Consider the following 15,860-nt stretch of genomic DNA (forward strand, 5'->3'; position numbering starts at 1 on the left):
TCTCTGGACAATGACAAGGAGCAGTCAGAGGTGACCTCCTCTTGCAATAGTACTGCCCTGCGGGGAGGAGGGGGCAGTGCCACCGCAGACAAGGCAGGGGAGCACAACAGCGTGTCCTTGCCCACCCCATCCGCCCCCTGCCTGTGTCAGGTTCTGCAGGCAGCCCTTGGGTGGGGAGGGTGCTGCAGGGGGCTGGGGGGGACCCTGTCCTGTACCCACATCCCTGCAGCAGGACAAGCAGCCTCAGGTCCCAGCAGCTCCCCACAACAGCTGGGGGCTGTGCAGGTCCCTACCATGGCACTGCAGAGCTTGAGGACGGAGACACAGCCACCAGCTGTGACACCCATGTCCTCTCCATTTCACATGCAGTGAGCAGCCCTAGGCAGGGATGCTGAGCACTGGGGTTTCTTGACAAGCCTGGGGCTGGCAGTAGGCCTACAGCATGGCTGTAGGACATGTCCCACCCATCCACAGGTGCAACTCCTCATGGGGACAGCAGGTCACTCAGATCTGGCAGTGACTCAGACCATCTCAGGCAGAGTGAGTGTTATCCCACCCTGCCACTACCGCCCTTTCCAGCTCTGGCGGTACCTCGGGAGGGACAGGATGGGCTGGCCTGAGGCTGGAGCACCCCAGGGAGATAGCCTCCCACTGAGGCGCATCCTCAGAGGAGACCAATGCGCACTGTGGTGATTGTGGGACAGAGCTAGAGAAGGATGACAGGGCCATGGGGCCAGGGCAGGGATAGGGCCATCACCTGTAGTTGTAGCTGGGGGAAGCCAAAGTCCTTTTGGGGTGGAGGCAGTGGAAGGAGTAGCAAGGGTTGCACTTGCAGACAGGTTCAGGCGGCAGTTCCAGCTGCTCTGCCCCAGGAACGGGTGTCCCAGACGAGCTGGCTGGGCACCAAGGGGCACCTCCAGAGCCAGAGGATCCCAAAGGAGCAGGAGACGCTGGGGCTGGGCAAGAGGTGCAGAAGCCGGGGAAGGATGGAGCAGCACCGCGTTCTCTCCTGGGTGGAACCTACCTGCTCCGGCAGGTGCAGAGGACAGGCAGAGCTCTCAGGGGGTACTTCTCTCCTCGGCCAGCCGTCACCCGTCCCTGGGAGGTGGCACTGCCCGTTCCAGCCACGCCTGCCACCCGGGACCCCTCACATAACCCCGGCCCGGCTCCCGGGGTCGCCAGCACATCGGTGTTGGGCCACAGGCCCTTGCCAGGGACGCCACTGGCACGAGGGCGGGCTCGGAGACCTCCCGACCCAGCACCTGCCCTCGTGGAGCAGGACGAGGAGCTGCAGCGCCCGGTGCCCGGGAGCCGCTTCCCGCCCGCCATCGCCCGCGGCGGGAGGAACCGCGCGGTGGGCTGGGTTCGGCTCGGCTCGGGTGGGTTCGGCTGCGCTCGGCTAGGTTCGGCTCGGCTCGGCTCCACTGAGGTGCGAGCCCTGCGGAGCCGGGCAGCCCGTGCGGGAGGAGGCCCGGGGAGCGGCGGGGCAGGTCTGGGCGCGGAGGGGGCCGGGGGTCCCGGTGGGTGCAGGCGGGGGCCGCGGGCAGGGCCCCAAGCTGCGGGCAGCGGGCGAGTGGGCCTGGCTCGGCGGAGGCCGCGGGGGGCAGCGGCAGGGCCCGAGGGCAGAAGCGTCGGGCCAAGAGGCCGGGGAGCGGGTCCCCGCGGGAGCGGGCGGAGGCGCAGCCCTCGGGCATCCCCAGGCCGAGCCGGCGGGTGCCCCCGGGACCGGGTGCGGGGCCGGGCCCGAGCGCTCTCCCGGAGAGCAGCTCCTCCTGCCGCTGCCGGCGCCGAGCGGCCCTGCCGGCTGGGCCCGGGCACGGCCACGGCAGAGCCTGCCGCTGCCCGCGGGAAAGGGCTGGGTGCCGGCCAGGCCGGGGGCAGCGGTGCGCCCCTCCTTTCCCCCCTCCCCGCAGCCCCTGCGGAGCCCCGGGCACGGCCCTGCCCGCTGCTGCTGGGGCTGGGCTCCGGCAGGGCGGCAGGCAGCGGGCTGCCCGCTGGGAAGGGGGGGTGCGGAGAGGGGCCGGGCCGTGGCCACAGGCTCCCGCGCCCTCCCTGCCCGCGGGGACAGGCCCGGGGAAAGCCAGGCTGCCGGCGGGGCAGAGGCTGCTGGGCTCCCCCGGCGTGGGCAGGGTGTGCGGGCGCAGCCCTGGGCCCCGGGCACAGGGTCGGGCCCGGGCCGGGGGAGATGCTCCGGGGCTGCGAGCAGGACAGACGGGACACAAACAGCGACTCGGGCAGAGGAGGCCAAGGCTCCGCTTTTATTGCAGCAAGCGGTGGCTCCTTCCATCTGATGGAGCATCGTGCCTGCAGCCTTTCCGAGCAGCCCGTGATTAGCGCAGGGCAGAAGACCCCCAGGTGACCTCATGTGTGGAGGTTCCCCTGCCAAGCTGGCGCCAGGAGGAGAGGCGGAGGGATGGAGGGCGCAGCTGGACTCCCGGTCCTGTAAGAGCAGGGAGTCGCTGGCCAGAAATGGCTCCGAGGAGCCTGGCAAGGGGCCATGCTCAGCGCTGCAGAGGAAGGCGAAAACCCCCCGGGGACCTGTGCCAATCTGCCCAGGGGAAAAAAATTCCTTCCCGACCCCAGAGCCGGCGATCGGCTGTTCCCTGAGCGTGTGAGCAAGACCTGCGCCCCGGGGCTGCCCTGGCTCCAGCGACACCACCCACCACCTTCCACTGGAGGGATCTCAGGGGCTTCCCAGCATGGACACGTGGGACAGGTTGCTTCCTCTGCCAGGTCTCTGTTATCCGACATTTCTACCAGTTCCTCCTGTCAGGCAGCGGTGTGAGCTGCTGGCCGTCTTTTCAAGAAAAATCTGTGCTCAAGGATGCACCTGACACTCCTCGCAGGCAAGTCCTAGAGTACGTTGACCTGCCCTTTAGGGATCCCAAGCATCAGCCCCAAACTCCTCAAGGGAAGGTACCCAGTCTGTTTTTCCTACTTTGGAAGAGAGTCCTCTTCTCCGAGATCCATCCCAGGCATGTCCCAGAGGCTTCTGACCACTGCTTTAGGGACCTGAGATTCCGTGTAGGAAACCCAGACTTCTCCAACCAAGATACCCAGAATTTTTTTTTAATTTTCCGTAATGATCTTTGCCCTAGGATCGACCCAACGTTCCCCCCAAGCATCTCCCAGTGCCGTTAGACCTGTTCTTTAGGGACATGAGATCCTGGGTATCAGCCCCAGACTCCTCCAAGGAAGTTACTCAGAAGGTTTTTTCTTTTTAGGTAAAGATCTTTCCTCCGGACCCAAATGAAACTCCTCCCAAGCATCTCCTGGAGTCTTCTGGGACGTTCCTAGAGGTACCTGAGATCATGGGTAGCAGCCTCAGACTTCTCCAAGGAAGGTACCCGAGATGATTTCTCTTTTTCGGGAATGGTCTGTTCTCTGGAATTCACTCGCGACTCCTCCCAGGCATCTCCCAGTGTCTTCTGTCCTGTAGTTTTGGGACCTAAATTCCAGGTAGCATCCCCAGACTCCTCCAAGGAAGGTACCTGAGATGATTTCTCTTTTTAGGAAATGGTCTGTTCTCTGGAATCCACTTGCGACTGTTCCCAGGCATCTCCCAGTGTCTTCTGTCCTGTAGTTCTGGGACCTAAAATCCCAGGAACCATCCCCAGACTTCTCTAAGGAAGGTACCTGAGATGACTTGTCGCTTTTGGGAGTTTTCTGTTCCCTGGGATCCACTCGAGACTCCTCCCAGGAATGTCCTAGAGTCTTGTGTAGTTCTGGGACCTAAATTCCTGGGTATCAGCCCCAGACTCCTCCAAGGAAGATACCCAAGGATGTTTCTTCTTCTTTGGAGGAAAGCTCTGTCTTCCAGGTTCTAACCAAGACTTCTCCCAGGCATCTCCCAGAGTCTTCTGTCCTGTAGTTTTGGGACCTAAAATCCCAGGAACCATCCCCAGACTCCTCTAAGGAAGGTGCCTGAGACGATTTGTCGCTTTAAGGAGTCGTCTGTTCTCTGGGATCCACTCAAGACTCCTCCCAGGAATCTCCCAGAGTCTTGTGTAGTTCTGGAACCTAAAATCCCAGGTAGCATCCCCAGACTCCTCCAAGGAAGATACCCAAGGATGTTTCTTCTTCTTTGGAGGAAAGCTCTGTCTTCCAGGTTCTACCCAAGGCTTCTCAGAGGCATCTCCCAGAGTCTTCTGTCCTGTACTTTTGGCATCTATAATCCCAGGTAGCATCCTCAGACTCCTCCAAGGAAGGTACCCGAGATGATTTCTCTATTTAGGGAATGGTCTGTTCTCTGGAATCCTCTCGCGACTGCTCCCAGGAATCTCCCAGTGTCTTCTGTCCTGTAGTTCTGGAACCTAAAATCCCAGGAACCATCCCCAGACAACTCCAAGGAAGGTACCTGAGATGATTTCTCTTTTTAGGCAACGGTCTGTTCTCTGGGACCCACTCGAGACTCCTCCCAGGCATTTCCCAGAGTCTTCTGTCCTGTAGTTCTGGAACCTAAAATCCCAGGAACCATCCCCAGACTCCTCTAAGGAAGGTACCTGAGATGATTTGTCGCTTTAGGGAGTTGTCTGTTCTCTGGAATCCACTCGCGACTGCTCCCAGGCATCTCCCAGAGTCTTCTGTCCTGTAGTTCTGGAACCTAAAATCCCAGGAACCATCCCCAGACTCCTCCAAGGAAGGTACCTGAGATGATTTCTCTTTTTAGGCAACGGTCTGTTCTCTGGGACCCACTCGAGTCTCCTCCCAGGCATCTCCCAGAGTCTTTTCACCTGTACTTTTGGGACCTAAAATCCCGGGTAGCAGCCCCAGACTCCTCCAAGGAAGGTACCTGAGATGACTTGTCGCTTTTGGGAGTTGTCTGTTCCCTGGGATCCACTCGAGACTCCTCCTAGGAATCTCCCAGAGTCTTGTGTAGTTCTGGGACCTAAATTCCTGGGTATCAGCCCCAGACTCCTCCAAGGAAGATACCCAAGGATGTTTCTTCTTCTTTGGAGGAAAGCTCTGTCTTCCAGGCTCTACCCAAGACTCCTCCCAGGCATTTCCCAGAGTTTTCTGTCCTGTAGTTCTGGAATTGAAGTCCCAGGAACCATCCCCAGACTCCTCCAAGGAAGGTACCTGAGATGATTCCTCTTTTTAGGGAATGGTCTGTTCTCTGGAATCCTCTCACGACTGCTCCCAGGCATCTCCCAGAGTCTTCTGTCCTGTAGTTCTGGAACCTAAAATCCCAGGAACCATCCCCAGACTCCTCCAAGGAAGGTACCTGAGATGATTTCTCTTTTTAGGCAACGGTCTGTTCTCTGGGATCCACTCGAGACTGCTCCCAGGCATCTCCCAGAGTCGTCTGTCCTGTACTTTTGGCATCTAAAATCCCAGGTAGCAGCCCTAGACTCCTCCAAGGAAGCTATCTGAGATGACTTGTCGCTTTAGGGAGTTGTCTATTCTCTGGGATCCACTCGAGACTGCTCCCAGGCATCTCCCAGAGTCGTCTGTTCTGTAGTTCTGGAACCTAAAATCCCAGGAACCATCCGCAGACTTCTCCAAGGAAGGTACCTGAGATGACTTCTCTTTTTAGGGAATGGTCTGTTCTCTGGAATCCATTCGAGACTCCTCCCAGGCATCTCCCAGAGTCTTCTGTCCTGTAGTTCTGGAACCTAAAATCCCAGGAACCATCCCCAGACTCCTCCAAGGAAGGTACCTGAGATGATTTCTCTTTTTAGGCAACTCTCTGTTCTCTGGGATCTACTCGAGAGTCCTCCCAGGAATCTCCCAGAGTCTTCTGTAGTTCTGGGACCTAAATTCCTGGGTATCAGCCCCAGACTCCTCCAAGGAAGATACCCAAGGATGTTTCTTCTTCTTTGGAGGAAAGATCTGTCCTCCAGGTTCTACCCAAGACTCCTCCCAGGCATTGCCCAGTGTCTTCTGTCCTGTAGTTCTGGAATCTAAAATCCCAGGAACCATCCCCAGACTCCTCCAAGGAAGGTACCTGAGATGATTTCTCTTTTTAGGCAACGGTCTGTTCTCTGGGATCCACTCGAGACTGCTCCCAGGCATCTCGCAGAGTCGTCTGTCCTGTAGTTCTGGAATCTAAAATCCCAGGAACCATCCCCAGACTCCTCCAAGGAAGGTACCTGAGATGATTTCTCTTTTTAGGGAGTTGTCTGTTCTCTGGAATCCTCTCACGACTGCTCCCAGGCATCTCCCAGTGTCTTCTGTTCTGTAGTTCTGGAACCTAAAATCCCAGGAACCATCCCCAGACTCCTCCAAGGAAGGTACCTGAGATGATTTCTCTTTTTAGGGAATGGTCTGTTCTCTGGGATCCACTCAAGACTACTCCCAGGCATCTCCCAGAGTCTTCTGTCCTGTGGTTCTGGAACCTAAAATCCCAGGAACCATCCCCAGACTCCTCCAAGGAAGGTACCTGAGATGATTTCTCTTTTTAGGGAATGGTCTGTTCTCTGGGATCCACTCGAGACTGCTCCCAGGCATTTCCCAGAGTCTTCTGTCCTGTAGTTTTGGCACCTGAAATCCCAGACAGCATCCCCAGACTCCTCCAAGGAAGGTACCTGAGATGATTTGTCTCTTCAGGGAGTTGTCTGTTCTCTGGGATCCACTCGAGACTCCTCCCAGGCATCTCCCAGTGTCTTCTGTCCTGTGGTTCTGGAACCTAAAATCCCAGGAACCATCCCCAGACTCCTCCAAGGAAGGTACCTGAGATGATTTCTCTTTTTAGGGAGTTGTCTGTTCTCTGGGACCCACTCGAGTCTCCTCCCAGGCATCTCCCAGAGTCTTTTCACCTGTACTTTTGGGACCTAAAATCCCGGGTAGCAGCCCCAGACTCCTCCAAGGAAGGTACCTGAGATGACTTGTCGCTTTTGGGAGTTGTCTGTTCCCTGGGATCCACTCGAGACTCCTCCTAGGAATCTCCCAGAGTCTTGTGTAGTTCTGGGACCTAAATTCCTGGGTATCAGCCCCAGACTCCTCCAAGGAAGATACCCAAGGATGTTTCTTCTTCTTTGGAGGAAAGCTCTGTCTTCCAGGCTCTACCCAAGACTCCTCCCAGGCATTTCCCAGAGTTTTCTGTCCTGTAGTTCTGGAATTGAAGTCCCAGGAACCATCCCCAGACTCCTCCAAGGAAGGTACCTGAGATGATTCCTCTTTTTAGGGAATGGTCTGTTCTCTGGAATCCTCTCACGACTGCTCCCAGGCATCTCCCAGAGTCTTCTGTCCTGTAGTTCTGGAACCTAAAATCCCAGGAACCATCCCCAGACTCCTCCAAGGAAGGTACCTGAGATGATTTCTCTTTTTAGGCAACGGTCTGTTCTCTGGGATCCACTCGAGACTGCTCCCAGGCATCTCCCAGAGTCGTCTGTCCTGTACTTTTGGCATCTAAAATCCCAGGTAGCAGCCCTAGACTCCTCCAAGGAAGCTATCTGAGATGACTTGTCGCTTTAGGGAGTTGTCTATTCTCTGGGATCCACTCGAGACTGCTCCCAGGCATCTCCCAGAGTCGTCTGTTCTGTAGTTCTGGAACCTAAAATCCCAGGAACCATCCGCAGACTTCTCCAAGGAAGGTACCTGAGATGACTTCTCTTTTTAGGGAATGGTCTGTTCTCTGGAATCCATTCGAGACTCCTCCCAGGCATCTCCCAGAGTCTTCTGTCCTGTAGTTCTGGAACCTAAAATCCCAGGAACCATCCCCAGACTCCTCCAAGGAAGGTACCTGAGATGATTTCTCTTTTTAGGCAACTCTCTGTTCTCTGGGATCTACTCGAGAGTCCTCCCAGGAATCTCCCAGAGTCTTCTGTAGTTCTGGGACCTAAATTCCTGGGTATCAGCCCCAGACTCCTCCAAGGAAGATACCCAAGGATGTTTCTTCTTCTTTGGAGGAAAGATCTGTCCTCCAGGTTCTACCCAAGACTCCTCCCAGGCATTGCCCAGTGTCTTCTGTCCTGTAGTTCTGGAATCTAAAATCCCAGGAACCATCCCCAGACTCCTCCAAGGAAGGTACCTGAGATGATTTCTCTTTTTAGGCAACGGTCTGTTCTCTGGGATCCACTCGAGACTGCTCCCAGGCATCTCGCAGAGTCGTCTGTCCTGTAGTTCTGGAACCTAAAATCCCAGGAACCATCCCCAGACTCCTCCAAGGAAGGTACCTGAGATGATTTCTCTTTTTAGGGAATGGTCTGTTCTCTGGGATCCACTCAAGACTACTCCCAGGCATCTCCCAGAGTCTTCTGTCCTGTGGTTCTGGAACCTAAAATCCCAGGAACCATCCCCAGACTCCTCCAAGGAAGGTACCTGAGATGATTTCTCTTTTTAGGGAATGGTCTGTTCTCTGGGATCCACTCGAGACTGCTCCCAGGCATTTCCCAGAGTCTTCTGTCCTGTAGTTTTGGCACCTGAAATCCCAGACAGCATCCCCAGACTCCTCCAAGGAAGGTACCTGAGATGATTTGTCTCTTCAGGGAGTTGTCTGTTCTCTGGGATCCAGTCGCGACTCCTCCCAGGCATCTCCCAGTGTCTTCTGTCCTTTAGTTCTGGAACCTAAAATCCCAGGAACCATCCCCAGACTCCTCCAAGGAAGGTACCTGAGATGATTTCTCTTTTTAGGGAGTTGTCTGTTCTCTGGGACCCACTTGAGACTCCTCCCAGGCATTTCCCAGAGTCTTCTGTCCTGTAGTTCTGGAACCTAAAATCCCAGGAACCATCCCCAGACTCCTCCAAGGAAGGTACCTGAGATGATTTCTCTTTTTAGGCAACGGTCTGTTCTCTGGGACCCACTCGAGACTCCTCCCAGGCATTTCCCAGAGTCTTCTGTCCTGTAGTTCTGGAACCTAAAATCCCAGGAACCATCCCCAGACTCCTCTAAGGAAGGTACCTGAGATGATTTGTCGCTTGAGGGAGTTGTCTGTTCTCTGGGATCCACTCGAGACTCCTCCCAGGCATCTCCCAGAGTCTTCTGTAGTTCTGGGACCTAAGTTTCTGGGTATCGGCCCCAGACTCCTCCAAGGAAGATACCCAAGGATGTTTCTTCTTCTTTGGAGGAAAGCTCTGTCTTCCAGGTTCTACCCAAGGCTTCTCCCAGGCATCTCCCAGAGTCTTCTGTCCTGTACTTTTGGCATCTATAATCCCAGGTAGCATCCTCAGACTCCTCCAAGGAAGGTACCCGAGATGATATCTCTTTTTAGGGAATGGTCTGTTCTCTGGAATCCACTCGCGACTGCTCCCAGGCATCTCCCAGAGTCTTCTGTCCTGTGGTTCTGGAACCTAAAATCCCAGGAACCATCCCCAGACTCGTCTAAGGAAGGTACCTGAGATGATTTCTCTTTTTAGGGAATGGTCTGTTCTCTGGAATCCTCTCGCGACTGCTCCCAGGCATCTCCCAGTGTCTTCTGTCCTGTAGTTCTGGGACCTAAAATCCCAGGAACCATCCCCAGACTCCTCCAAGGAAGGTACCTGAGATGATTTCTCTTTTTAGGCAACGGTCTGTTCTCTGGGACCCACTCGAGACTCCTCCCAGGTATCCCAGAGTCTTCTGTAGTTCTGGGACCTAAAATCCCAGGAACCATCCCCAGACTCCTCCAAGGAAGGTACCTGAGATGATTTCTCTTTTTAGGCAACGGTCTGTTCTCTGGGACCCACTCGAGACTCCTCCCAGGTATCCCAGAGTCTTCTATAGTTCTGGGACCTAAAATCCCAGGAACCATCCCCAGACTCCTCCAAGGAAGGTACCTGAGATGACTTGTCGCTTTTGGGAGTTGTCTGTTCCCTGGGATCCACTCGAGACTCCTCCCAGGCATCTCCCAGAGTCTTTTCACCTGTACTTTTGGGACCTAAAATCCCGGGTAGCAGCCCCAGACTCCTCCAAGGAAGGTACCTGAGATGATTTGTCGCTTTAGGGAGTTGTCTGTTCTCTGGGATCCAGTCGCGACTGCTCCCAGGCAGCTCCCAGTGTCTTCTGTCCTGTAGTTTTGGGACCTAAAATCCCAGACAGCATCCCCAGACTCCTCCAAGGTACCTGAGATGATTTCTCTTTTTAGGCAACGGTCTGTTCTCTGGGACCCACTCGAGACTCCTCCCAGGCATTTCCCAGAGTCTTCTGTCCTGTAGTTCTGGAACCTAAAATCCCAGGAACCATCCCCAGACTCCTCTAAGGAAGGTACCTGAGATGATTTGTCGCTTTAGGGAGTTGTCTGTTCTCTGGGATCCAGTCGCGACTGCTCCCAGGCATCTCCCAGAGTCTTCTGTCCTGTAGTTCTGGAACCTAAAATCCCGGGTAGCAGCCCCAGACTCCTCCAAGGAAGGTACCTGAGATGATTTCTCTTTTTAGGCAACGGTCTGTTCTCTGGGACCCACTCGAGTCTCCTCCCAGGCATCTCCCAGAGTCTTTTCACCTGTACTTTTGGGACCTAAAATCCCGGGTAGCAGCCCCAGACTCCTCCAAGGAAGGTACCTGAGATGACTTGTCGCTTTTGGGAGTTGTCTGTTCTCTGGGATCTACTCGAGACTTCTCCCAGGCATCTCCCAGAGTCTTCTGTCCTGTACTTTTGGCACCTAAAATCCCAGGAACCATCCCCAGACTCCTCTAAGGAAGGTACCCGAGATGATTTCTCTTTTTAGGGAATGGTCTGTTCTCTGGAATCCTCTCGCGACTGCTCCCAGGCATCTCCCAGTGTCTTCTGTCCTGTAGTTCTGGAACCTAAAATCCCAGGTAGCATCCCCAGACTCCTCCAAGGAAGGTACCTGAGATGATTTCTCTTTTTAGGCAACGGTCTGTTCTCTGGGACCCACTCGAGACTCCTCCCAGGCATCTCCCAGAGTCTTCTGTAGTTCTGGGACCTAAAATCCCAGGAACCATCCCCAGACTCCTCCAAGGAAGGTACCTGAGATGACTTGTCGCTTTTGGGAGTTGTCTGTTCCCTGGGATCCACTCGAGACTCCTCCCAGGCATCTCCCAGAGTCTTTTCACCTGTACTTTTGGGACCTAAAATCCCGGGTAGCAGCCCCAGACTCCTCCAAGGAAGGTACCTGAGATGATTTGTCGCTTTAGGGAGTTGTCTGTTCTCTGGGATCCAGTCGCGACTGCTCCCAGGCAGCTCCCAGTGTCTTCTGTCCTGTAGTTTTGGGACCTAAAATCCCAGACAGCATCCCCAGACTCCTCCAAGGTACCTGAGATGATTTCTCTTTTTAGGCAACGGTCTGTTCTCTGGGACCCACTCGAGACTCCTCCCAGGCATTTCCCAGAGTCTTCTGTCCTGTAGTTCTGGAACCTAAAATCCCAGGAACCATCCCCAGACTCCTCTAAGGAAGGTACCTGAGATGATTTGTCGCTTTAGGGAGTTGTCTGTTCTCTGGGATCCAGTCGCGACTGCTCCCAGGCATCTCCCAGAGTCTTCTGTCCTGTAGTTCTGGAACCTAAAATCCCGGGTAGCAGCCCCAGACTCCTCCAAGGAAGGTACCTGAGATGATTTCTCTTTTTAGGCAACGGTCTGTTCTCTGGGACCCACTCGAGTCTCCTCCCAGGCATCTCCCAGAGTCTTTTCACCTGTACTTTTGGGACCTAAAATCCCGGGTAGCAGCCCCAGACTCCTCCAAGGAAGGTACCTGAGATGACTTGTCGCTTTTGGGAGTTGTCTGTTCCCTGGGATCCACTCGAGACTCCTCCTAGGAATCTCCCAGAGTCTTGTGTAGTTCTGGGACCTAAATTCCTGGGTATCAGCCCCAGACTCCTCCAAGGAAGATACCCAAGGATGTTTCTTCTTCTTTGGAGGAAAGCTCTGTCTTCCAGGTTCTACCCAAGACTTCTCCCAGGCATCTCCCAGAGTCTTCTGTCCTGTACTTTTGGCATCTATAATCCCAGGTAGCATCCTCAGACTCCTCCAAGGAAGGTACCCGAGATGATATCTCTTTTTAGGGAATGGTCTGTTCTCTGGGATCCACTCGCGACTGCTCCCAGGCATCTCCCAGAGTCTTCTGTCCTGTGGTTCTGGAACCTAAAATCCCAGGAACCATCCCCAGACTCCTCTAAGGAAGGTACCTGAGATGATTTCTCTTTTTAGGGAATGGTCTTTTCTCTGGAATCCTCTCGCGACTGCTCCCAGGCATCTCCCAGTGTCTTCTGTCCTGTAGTTCTGGAACCTAAAATCCCAGGAACCATTCCCAGACTCCTCCAAGGAAGGTACCTGAGATGATTTCTCTTTTTAGGCAACGGTCTGTTCTCTGGGACCCACTCGAGACTCCTCCCAGGTATCCCAGAGTCTTCTGTAGTTCTGGGACCTAAAATCCCAGGAACCATCCCCAGACTCCTCCAAGGAAGGTACCTGAGATGACTTGTCGCTTTTGGGAGTTGTCTGTTCCCTGGGATCCACTCGAGACTCCTCCCAGGCATCTCCCAGAGTCTTTTCACCTGTACTTTTGGGACCTAAAATCCCGGGTAGCAGCCCCAGACTCCTCCAAGGAAGGTACCTGAGATGACTTGTCGCTTTTGGGAGTTGTCTGTTCTCTGGGATCTACTCGAGACTTCTCCCAGGCATCTCCCAGAGTCTTCTGTCCTGTACTTTTGGCACCTAAAATCCCAGGAACCATCCCCAGACTCCTCTAAGGAAGGTACCCGAGATGATTTCTCTTTTTAGGGAATGGTCTGTTCTCTGGAATCCTCTCGCGACTGCTCCCAGGCATCTCCCAGTGTCTTCTGTCCTGTAGTTCTGGAACCTAAAATCCCAGGTAGCATCCCCAGACTCCTCCAAGGAAGGTACCTGAGATGATTTCTCTTTTTAGGCAACGGTCTGTTCTCTGGGACCCACTCGAGACTCCTCCCAGGCATCTCCCAGAGTCTTCTGTAGTTCTGGGACCTAAAATCCCAGGAACCATCCCCAGACTCCTCCAAGGAAGGTACCTGAGATGACTTGTCGCTTTTGGGAGTTGTCTGTTCCCTGGGATCCACTCGAGACTCCTCCCAGGCATCTCCCAGAGTCTTTTCACCTGTACTTTTGGGACCTAAAATCCCGGGTAGCAGCCCCAGACTCCTCCAAGGAAGGTACCTGAGATGATTTGTCGCTTTAGGGAGTTGTCTGTTCTCTGGGATCCAGTCGCGACTGCTCCCAGGCAGCTCCCAGTGTCTTCTGTCCTGTAGTTTTGGGACCTAAAATCCCAGATAGCATCCCCAGACTCCTCCAAGGTACCTGAGATGATTTCTCTTTTTAGGCAACAGTCTGTTCTCTGGGACCCACTCGAGACTCCTCCCAGGCATTTCCCAGAGTCTTCTGTCCTGTAGTTCTGGAACCTAAAATCCCAGGAACCATCCCCAGACTCCTCCAAGGAAGGTACCTGAGATGATTTCTCTTTTTAGGCAACGGTCTGTTCTCTGGGACCCACTCGAGACTCCTCCCAGGCATTTCCCAGAGTCTTCTGTCCTGTAGTTCTGGAACCTAAAATCCCAGGAACCATCCCCAGACTCCTCCAAGGAAGGTACCTGAGATGATTTCTCTTTTTAGGCAACGGTCTGTTCTCTGGGACCCACTCGAGACTCCTCCCAGGCATTTCCCAGAGTCTTCTGTCCTGTAGTTCTGGAACCTAAAATCCCAGGAACCATCCCCAGACTCCTCTAAGGAAGGTACCTGAGATGATTTGTCGCTTTAGGGAGTTGTCTGTTCTCTGGGATCCAGTCGCGACTGCTCCCAGGCATCTCCCAGTCTTCTGTCCTGTAGTTCTGGAACCTAAAATCCCGGGTAGCAGCCCCAGACTCCTCCAAGGAAGGTACCTGAGATGATTTCTCTTTTTAGGCAACGGTCTGTTCTCTGGGACCCACTCGAGTCTCCTCCCAGGCATCTCCCAGAGTCTTTTCACCTGTACTTTTGGGACCTAAAATCCCGGGTAGCAGCCCCAGACTCCTCCAAGGAAGGTACCTGAGATGACTTGTCGCTTTTGGGAGTTGTCTGTTCCCTGGGATCCACTCGAGACTCCTCCTAGGAATCTCCCAGAGTCTTGTGTAGTTCTGGGACCTAAATTCCTGGGTATCAGCCCCAGACTCCTCCAAGGAAGATACCCAAGGATGTTTCTTCTTCTTTGGAGGAAAGCTCTGTCTTCCAGGTTCTACCCAAGACTTCTCCCAGAGTCTTCTGTCCTGTACTTTTGGCATCTATAATCCCAGGTAGCATCCTCAGACTCCTCCAAGGAAGGTACCCGAGATGATATCTCTTTTTAGGGAATGGTCTGTTCTCTGGGATCCACTCGCGACTGCTCCCAGGCATCTCCCAGAGTCTTCTGTCCTGTGGTTCTGGAACCTAAAATCCCAGGAACCATCCCCAGACTCCTCTAAGGAAGGTACCTGAGATGATTTCTCTTTTTAGGGAATGGTCTGTTCTCTGGAATCCTCTCGCGACTGCTCCCAGGCATCTCCCAGTGTCTTCTGTCCTGTAGTTCTGGAACCTAAAATCCCAGGAACCATCCCCAGACTCCTCCAAGGAAGGTACCTGAGATGATTTCTCTTTTTAGGCAACGGTCTGTTCTCTGGGACCCACTCGAGACTCCTCCCAGGTATCTCCCAGAGTCTTCTGTAGTTCTGGGACCTAAAATCCCAGGAACCATCCCCAGACTCCTCCAAGGAAGGTACCTGAGATGACTTGTCGCTTTTGGGAGTTGTCTGTTCCCTGGGATCCACTCGAGACTCCTCCCAGGCATCTCCCAGAGTCTTTTCACCTGTACTTTTGGGACCTAAAATCCCGGGTAGCAGCCCCAGACTCCTCCAAGGAAGGTACCTGAGATGACTTGTCGCTTTTGGGAGTTGTCTGTTCTCTGGGATCTACTCGAGACTTCTCCCAGGCATCTCCCTGTGTCTTCTGTCCTGTACTTTTGGCACCTAAAATCCCAGGAACCATCCCCAGACTCCTCTAAGGAAGGTACCCGAGATGATTTCTCTTTTTAGGGAATGGTCTTTTCTCTGGAATCCTCTCGCGACTGCTCCCAGGCATCTCCCAGTGTCTTCTGTCCTGTAGTTCTGGAACCTAAAATCCCAGGAACCATCCCCAGACTCCTCCAAGGAAGGTACCTGAGATGATTTCTCTTTTTAGGCAACGGTCTGTTCTCTGGGACCCACTCGAGACTCCTCCCAGGCATCTCCCAGAGTCTTCTGTAGTTCTGGGACCTAAAATCCCAGGAACCATCCCCAGACTCCTCCAAGGAAGGTACCTGAGATGACTTGTCGCTTTTGGGAGTTGTCTGTTCCCTGGGATCCACTCGAGACTCCTCCTAGGAATCTCCCAGAGTCTTGTGTAATTCTGGGACCTAAATTCCTGGGTATCAGCCCCAGACTCCTCCAAGGAAGATACCCAAGGATATTTCTTCTTCTTTGGAGGAAAGCTCTGTCTTCCAGGTTCTACCCAAGACTTCTCCCAGGCATCTCCCAGTGTCTTCTGTCCTGTAGTTTTGGGACCTAAAATCCAAGGAACCATCCCCAGACTCCTCCAAGGAAGGTACCTGACATGATTTGTCGCTTTAGGGAGTTGTCTGTTCTCTGGAATCCACTCGCGACTGCTCCCAGGCATCTCCCAGAGTCTTCTGTCCTGTAGTTCTGGAACCTAAAATCCCAGGAACCATCCCCAGACTCCTCCAAGGAAGGTACCTGAGATGATTTCTCTTCTTAGGCAACGCTCTGTTCTCTGAGACCCACTCAAGACTCCTCCCAGGAATCTCCCAGAGTCTTGTGTAGTTCTGGGTCCTAAAATCCCAGACAGCATCCTCAGACTCCTCCAAGGAAGGTACCTGAGATGATTTCTCTCTTTAGGAACTTGTCTCTTCTCTGGGATCCACCCGATAACTCCTCCCAGGCATCTCCCAGTGTCTTTTCACCTGTAGGTCTTTTTGTTACCTAAAATCCCGGGTAGCAGTCCCAGATTCAT

The sequence above is a fragment of the Numenius arquata genome, chromosome 16, assembly GCF_964106895.1.
Source record: "Numenius arquata chromosome 16, bNumArq3.hap1.1, whole genome shotgun sequence".
Lineage (NCBI taxonomy): Eukaryota > Metazoa > Chordata > Aves > Charadriiformes > Scolopacidae > Numenius > Numenius arquata.